The sequence below is a fragment of the Eptatretus burgeri genome, chromosome 6 (assembly GCF_056783735.1).
Source record: "Eptatretus burgeri isolate ZD-2024b chromosome 6, Ebu_testis_v1, whole genome shotgun sequence".
Classification (NCBI taxonomy): domain Eukaryota; kingdom Metazoa; phylum Chordata; class Myxini; order Myxiniformes; family Myxinidae; genus Eptatretus; species Eptatretus burgeri.
The window spans coordinates 35,338,009-35,345,368 of record NC_140966.1 but is presented as its reverse complement, the minus strand read 5'-3'; the positions used below and the strand labels follow the sequence as shown (position 1 = coordinate 35,345,368).

Below are 7,360 nucleotides of genomic sequence, written 5' to 3'. Positions count from 1 at the left end.
AAATCACATTGATGGTAGTTATTAACAATATTGCACGTGCAAGGCATGTCAGGAGCTGGAGGCATTGTTTCGGGGAGTGCTCTTCGCGAGTGTGATGTACGGTGTACGCGTACACCGACAACATTCGGACACAGTACGCGGATAGTTACGTGTTGTTAAACCTTCAGCAGTGAACTTGCGGCAGTCCCGCTGGGTCACCCGACTGGCGTGCCATCGCCACTTCTGAAAAAGCGAGTGCAAGAGGAAGGACGATATGGGCTGATCCTTCTCGGTGAAAGAACGAAAGAACGAAAGAACGAAAGAACGAAAGAACGAAAGAACGAAAGAACGAAAGAACGAAATCCTTCATCGGCTTCTATTCTCCACAAGGCCCGATCTCTCCACAATGACGTTCCCACCCGACTTGCCCGTTTCATGATAAACCTAAAACCCAACAGAACCCATCTTACCCACGAGCAGGTTTTAAAAGGGAAACACGAACCCCTCACACACGCTTCTCTTCTCCACACAGCCATTCATTCCTCTTTAGTCTTTCGCTTTAAATAATTTCGCCTGTATTATCACGTACTTCTTTTACTATCATCAAAGTAAGAATGATAGTGGTTTTTAGTGCATTTTTTTGTAGATGTAAGTGAAATTTGGCTTCTGCGCTGTATTGAAGTTGATAATGCTGTTTGCATGGTTGTATTCTTGAGCTCACGCGCTGAATCCGCTCATTGTGGTCGGTTTAAAATATATATTTATATATATATATATATATATATATATATATATATATATATCGCTAAAATATGACATTAAAACCGGAATAACAGCAGAAACTCCAAAACATATATTATTTGTGATGCAGGAAGGGTTTTTAAAGTATAAAACGGAAGAAATCTCCACGGAATTTTTTATGCTTTCTTCAAAATATTCCTCTCATTTTTTAAATAATATCAATGGCCTGGTATTTCCACTGGAAAAGAGAAATGGTCTCAGTGTAGTTTGTTTTTTTTCTCTCCAGAGATTTCAGATTTGTTAGATCGTATTAAAGTGGTTTATATAGATTCTAGAGTCACCAAGCTGAACAGGTGGCGGGGGACATTTTATTACGCATGACACATCCCAGGTTTAATGTCTGAGTTTGTTGTGGGTACAGAGCACCTGGCTGCGTGTTTTATGTCAGTTTTTGCAATGGCACGGCAGTGCTGGTGATTCAGTGCCCCCCTGAAGGTTCCAGCAGCAATTTGTAATTTGGTCACGGTGTCGGAGATAGCTCACCTATTCTTCGTGAATCAACGTACCTGTGAAACACCGAGACCGCAGGTTATAGCTGGATCAGAATTCAAACCAAAGATAGACAGCTTACAGACGAGCGTACCTCCCTCTAGGCTCGGGCATCGAGGCCATCCTGCCAGCCCTTGGTCTGACTTGGTACATATTGCGGTTCTACAAAACCGCATGCCTCTGAGGCAATGGCACCCAACATAGTGATCCCCAGGCAGTTATTTCATTAGTCTCCGTGTAGTTAGTCCTCCCCTCATGTCTGGTGGGTTAACGGGAGGATGTGCATTGTGTGGGACTCGTAGTAGTTAGGTTCAACTCGTGCATGGCCGTACGAGCAAAAAAAAAAAAAAAAATTGTGACGTCATAGCACCGTGTCCTGTCATTGGTTTGGTAAATAAATGGCCATAACTTGGGAACCTCTTGTCAGATTAATATCAAACTTTGAAAAGGCACATACTCAGGGCCAGAGCAATATAGCTGGCAAGTTTCAATTAGATCGGACCAGTGGTTGTCGAGAAACAGCAGTCGCAGACACACACACACACACACACACACACACACACACACACACACACACACACACACACACACACACACACACACACACACACACACACACACAGATTGCTGGAATTATAGATGGACTAATATGTGCCGGTAGTTGCAAACAAACAAAAAAAACTTTCAAACCGCGAGCCAGAAACAACAACCACACAGGCCGTTCCTTTGCTCTTGCGTGCCCGTACGTGCACCCCCCCCCCAAAAAAAAAACTTTCAAGCAAATTCACAGGCCGTTCCTTCGCTCTCGTAAACGACGACTGGATTGGAGCATTGTGTTTATAAATGCCGATAAGAAATCGAGAAAGTATTAGAATACAGAAAGTCATCACTATCCAGAAGTGGTGCGTGCCCGTACGGAATGTTCACATCATTCCACGAATTATCACTTGCATTGAAGTAACTACTGCTGTGATACTTACACACACAGAGTTAATTAAAATTAAAATTAAAATCGAGTTTACCTCCCTGTCTTTGCTTGCCGTGACATTCGCTGCCATTGACCATTGCCACTCCAACGCCACGGTAACTAAGGCACCGATCCCCATCGTAACCGGCACGGCACGTGACGTCATCATCGGCCGGCCGCACACCAGCCTACGCAGCAGCGTGTCCTGTCATTGGTTGGTAAATAAATGGCCATAACTTGGGAAGCACTTGTCCGATTAATATCAAACCTTGAAAAGGCACATACTTAGGTCCCCAGCAATATACCGGGCAAGTTTCAATTAGATCAGACCAGTGGTTGTCGAGAAACAGCTGTCACAGACACACACACACACACACACACACACACACACACACACACACACACACACACACACACACACACACACACAGATTGCTGGAATTATAGATACTAGTACGTGCCCGTAAAAAATAAAAATAAAAAAAAATTTAAATTAATAAATAAATATTCAAACCGCAACAAACAAACAACAACCACACAGGCCGTTTCTTCGCTCTCGCGTACCCGCACGTGCGTGGCCCGGAAGTTCACATATTATTCGCAATTACGATTATTCGCAATTTAGTTTTAATACCCAATTATTCAATTAGCGCCAACGTATTTCACCTTTTCGCAATGTCATCGCGAGGAGAAACAAAAAGAGAAGAGAAGAGAGAGAAAAAAAAATTACTTCCTGGTTAGGTGCATACCAGCACTCTGATGTTACCGAAATTTATACACCGTCTAATATGAAAACGATCATAACTTGCGGCATTGTGTTTATTTATAAATGCGCATAGGAAATTGAGAAATTATTAGAATACACGAAGTCATCATTATCTGGAAGCCCGTACGTTGTAACCCGTAATGGGGAACGCGGCTGAGCTTCCCTTCCCCATCGGCCACGCCCACGCAACAACGTGTCTTGTCATTGGTTTGGTAAATAAATGGCCATAACTTGGGAACTACTTGTCCGATTAATATCAAACCTTGAAAAGGCACATCCTCAGGTCCCCAGCAATATAACCTGGCAAGTTTCAATTAGATCGGACCAGTGTTTGTTGAGAAACAGCGGTCACAGACACACACACACAGAGATTGCTGGAATTATAGATAGACGAGTGCATGCCCATACGTGCAAATAAACAAACAAAAACTTTCAAACCGCATGCCAGAAACAACCACACAGGCCGTTCCTTCGCTCTCGTAAACACAACTGGATTGGGGCATTGTGTTTAAGAAAATCGAGAAAGAATACAGAAAGTCGATAAATCGAGAAAAAAAAAATCGAGAAAGAATACAGTGAGGCCAAAAAAAAATTGGGTAGGTTGGGAATTTTTTTTTAATGTTTTTTGCCATGAATACATTCATATAACTCGATTTAAAATGTTTATTTTCCTTCATATAACTAAAAGATATTGCATGAAGTGGTTGAGATTGCCACCACCACCACCCACCACCACCACCAAATCACCACCGTCACCATCACCACCCACCACACCACCCACCACCAAATCACCACCATCACCACCACCACAATAGGTGAAACTAACCATGAAAAGACCGATCCACAAAGCAGTCCTCGGGCGCGTTTGACACGGGCGCCGCCATTTTGAAACTCACTGACGTAACACGCGGGATTCAAAATGGCGGCGTCAGAGTCGAAATTGTCAACAAAAATCGTAGGGTCGCATGTAAAAGCAATGGGTCTGTAGGAAACCGGAAACAAACTCCTTTATTTGTTTGGCCTAATCGTCACTCTCCGGAAGTCGGGAAGTTCGCATATCGCAGTTACGATTATTCGCAATTTAGGTTTTAATGGCCAATTATTCAATTAGCGCCAACGTATTTTGCCTTTTCGCAATGTCATCGCAAAAAAAAAACGGATGTGCAAAAAAAAACTTTCAAACAACCACACAGGGTGTTCCTTCGCTCTCCTAAATCACACACACGCACACACACACACACACACACGCACACACACGCACACGCACGCACACGCACACGCACCGCACATACACACACACACACACACACACACACACACACACACACACACTGCTGGAATTATAGGTAAATTGATAGTGCTCGATAATTACAAATTTTTACCTCCGCCACCGAAAGTGAAGGAGGTTGTTTTCACCCCTTTCGGTTTGTCTGTATACCACGATATCTCAAAAAGTTGTTGACGGATTCGGATGAAACTTGGTGGTCAGGTTCGGTGTGTGGCAAGGACGAATTGGTTCGATTTTGGTGAAGATCCGGATCCGGATCTGAATAAGAGAATTATTTAATTTTTAAAGTGATTCTTCACCATTGAGAGATATGGCCACCAACGATGTCATACTGTAAAAGCATATTTCAAAAACATATTGGGACCGATATGTTCTCGTGGATCAGGCATTACGTGGCGGAGGTATGCGCTCCACCGAGTGCCCTTCCAGTTTATAGTGGGATAACTTTTGCAACTTAAGTGAGTTGGAGAAACACATATAGTGAGAGATTAAACATGTAATACTGGGGGAGTTAGAACGTTACCTGTGATTTGATTTAATACACTTGTAAGGATTTCATCATGACCAACAGAATGACTCAATTTCAGTGACCTTACAATGTCCAGTATCTCACGTGACTTTATATTTTCACTCTCAGTGTTAGTGTTTGCTCACCTAACGAAGGGGGAGGTGTCGTAGTCGACTCGTATTATGGGACGTCACAATATGACCCTAGGTGGCGATGTTGGTTCGTATAAGGTAGTGCCCTCCATATATTTAGTGTGGCTGGCGAAGCAGTAGTGTGCCACTCACCCAAATGTGAGTGTGCGCTGTTCTTTTTCTCTTTCTCTATCTTTCATCAATGAATTGAATTTTATTAAAAAAAATAAATCAGGTGAACTGACTTAAATGAGCAAAAAAAAAAATTTCAATTTGGCAAGCAAAGTTGAACGGCTGTCCCTGTTTTGCTCTTAAAAAAGTTGGAATCAAAGGTGATGAGTTCACAAGATGTTGACAAGCAAATGTTCAAATTTTGAAATGAACATTTTGAGTCTAAAGTTATTGTCGAGATTACATTTTTAAAGCAAGCAAGCAAACTTGCAAATGTCGGACAACAAAATTCAATGAAGAATTGATTCCAAAACAACACAAAAGCGCACATTTTCGTGGTGGTTCTAATTTCTTGTTTTGAAGATGTCGTATCCATCCATCAATTGGGACCATACTCTATGCAGAGGGTTGGTGCTGCCTAAGCAGTCTCCTTGGCGATTGGGCATCTGTCGTATGAGCATCTCAGTTTTTCCACGACAGCTGTCCTGGCCATGATTTTACATCCAAGTTCACACCGTGACTTCGATCTGTGAAGTTCGTCTTACGGATATCCTGCCAATTATTCACCGAGGAATGGAGCGTCATGGTGAATGGCTTTGCGGGAAGTTTGGCTTCCACGCCATGGCAAGAGGGTAAGGTGACACCTTTTGAAAGGTCTTCCACCTGCTCGACAAGTCTTGTCTTCAGGTTCTTTCCACTACCAAGCTTGTCGTGATGCGTCTGAAAGAGAAGGTCAGCTTTCTGGAAGATGGACATGCATTCATCAGTGTTGTGGGTCAGGCATCTTTCTTTGCACTTTCAACTTTGTCAGTTTCTGAAGGTTCGCTTCACTCTGTGATGTTGAGCAGAGATTCTTCCTTTTATTTCACCTTGACCATGCAATAGCCTGCTAGGTTGTAAAGGCTAGTTTGCTATGCTTGGCTCATGGTTGAGCGAGACGATAGCTCCTGAATACTGGACTTTTGAAATGATGTTCAGTGACACACACTTCTCCTTTTTTAGCAGCAGATACAAAAATCGAATATAATTTCTCTTGTGGGCCCAGAACCAAACAAAGAATTTATTTATATTTTGTTAGAAGCTTTGTGAGCCATGTTGGGGATCCTGATCACGTGCCAAAGATTGCTTTTCTCGGGGTTATGCACATGCCCACTGAGCATCCTCAGGCAGATTACATCATTTTGAAAGTCCCGCATTGCAGAGTTGACTGGATCAATGTTGGTGAGTCTGTTTGCTGGAGAAACAATTGGTTGGTTGAGGGATTCTGCTCGGTATTTCTGGTCGTCCTCCTGGTAGCTACCTCATGGGCACTTACGAAGAAACTGTGCAACTGTGATGATTTTCAGGGTCTGATTGAACTCTAAAACTGTCGGGACTGAATTCTTCATTCGTATACGTACCAACAGATTCTCAAGGCAGTCTTGCTCGAATGTTGCAGTCAAAATGTGCTTGTGGCCTTTAGCAAAGCAGCGATGATTATACATTTAGGATTGAAGCTGTGGACAACAAAACTCCTATCTGGTCAGGCTTCCAGCGTCCCTGGTCTCCCACAGACGTGTTCTTGAAAAACAATCCAAATAGAGGACTCGAGCTGTGAAAGTGCCTTCTCATTGGCTTCCCTGTTGAACTTACTCAGTGCTTGGATGGGATGTCTGCTCCACATTAAAATCAATCATTTATTCACAAACTTAATGAACTGAGGAGGAGCTGTAGTAGTAGAAGTAGTATAGCCCTGGACAGTTCTCTCGAACAAACCTGCAGCACAGAGACAGCTGATCAATCTCCCAAGAGCGACTAAGAACCCCCCCCCCCCCTCATTTCCAGAATGGTGTACCTCCGCCTTCACAAAGTTGGGGCCACGACAGAATTAGAGACAGACAGACAGACAGACAGACAGACAGACAGACAGAGAGACAAGAGGAGAAGAGCCGGTCCATGGGAACCAATCGGCACTGACCGTGAGCACGCTGCTCTGACGAATCCGGGCGGCAGAGAAGAATGGGGAAGATTTGGCCCCCGACTTGTGTTGGGGTACCACCACCACGAAGAGGCATTCCCCATAGTTGCTGAACCAAGCAGTTGTTGGAAGAGCTTGGTCCACGGAATAGTTTTCGTCATCTACTGCAAAATGAATGGTGTTACTTGTCGAGTGACTGAAAAAGATAAGTCCATTCAACGCTTTCACTTTCTCAAAATGAGATGGCTTGACAATAACCTCAGTGAGCCAAGGGCTGAGCTCTAACTGTTTGTCTTGTGAGAA

At 43.5% G+C, this 7,360-nt stretch overlaps 1 protein-coding gene across 3 annotated transcripts in view; it reads right to left on the bottom strand.

Annotated features, from left to right (window-relative positions):
- DNAJC24 (DnaJ heat shock protein family (Hsp40) member C24) overlaps positions 1-471 on the bottom strand; it is a 50,408-nt gene extending 49,937 nt beyond the window's left edge. Inside the window, exon 1 of one of the 3 annotated variants that reach the window (XM_085884547.1) lies at positions 450-471. The gene's annotated coding sequence lies outside the window, so the exon portion shown is untranslated. Of the gene's footprint in view, positions 1-149; positions 319-449 lie in introns of those variants that run through there. The other 2 variants (XM_085884546.1, XM_085884545.1) reach the window with 2 other exon arrangements.
- Between the last annotated feature and the right edge of the window lie 6,889 nt (positions 472-7,360).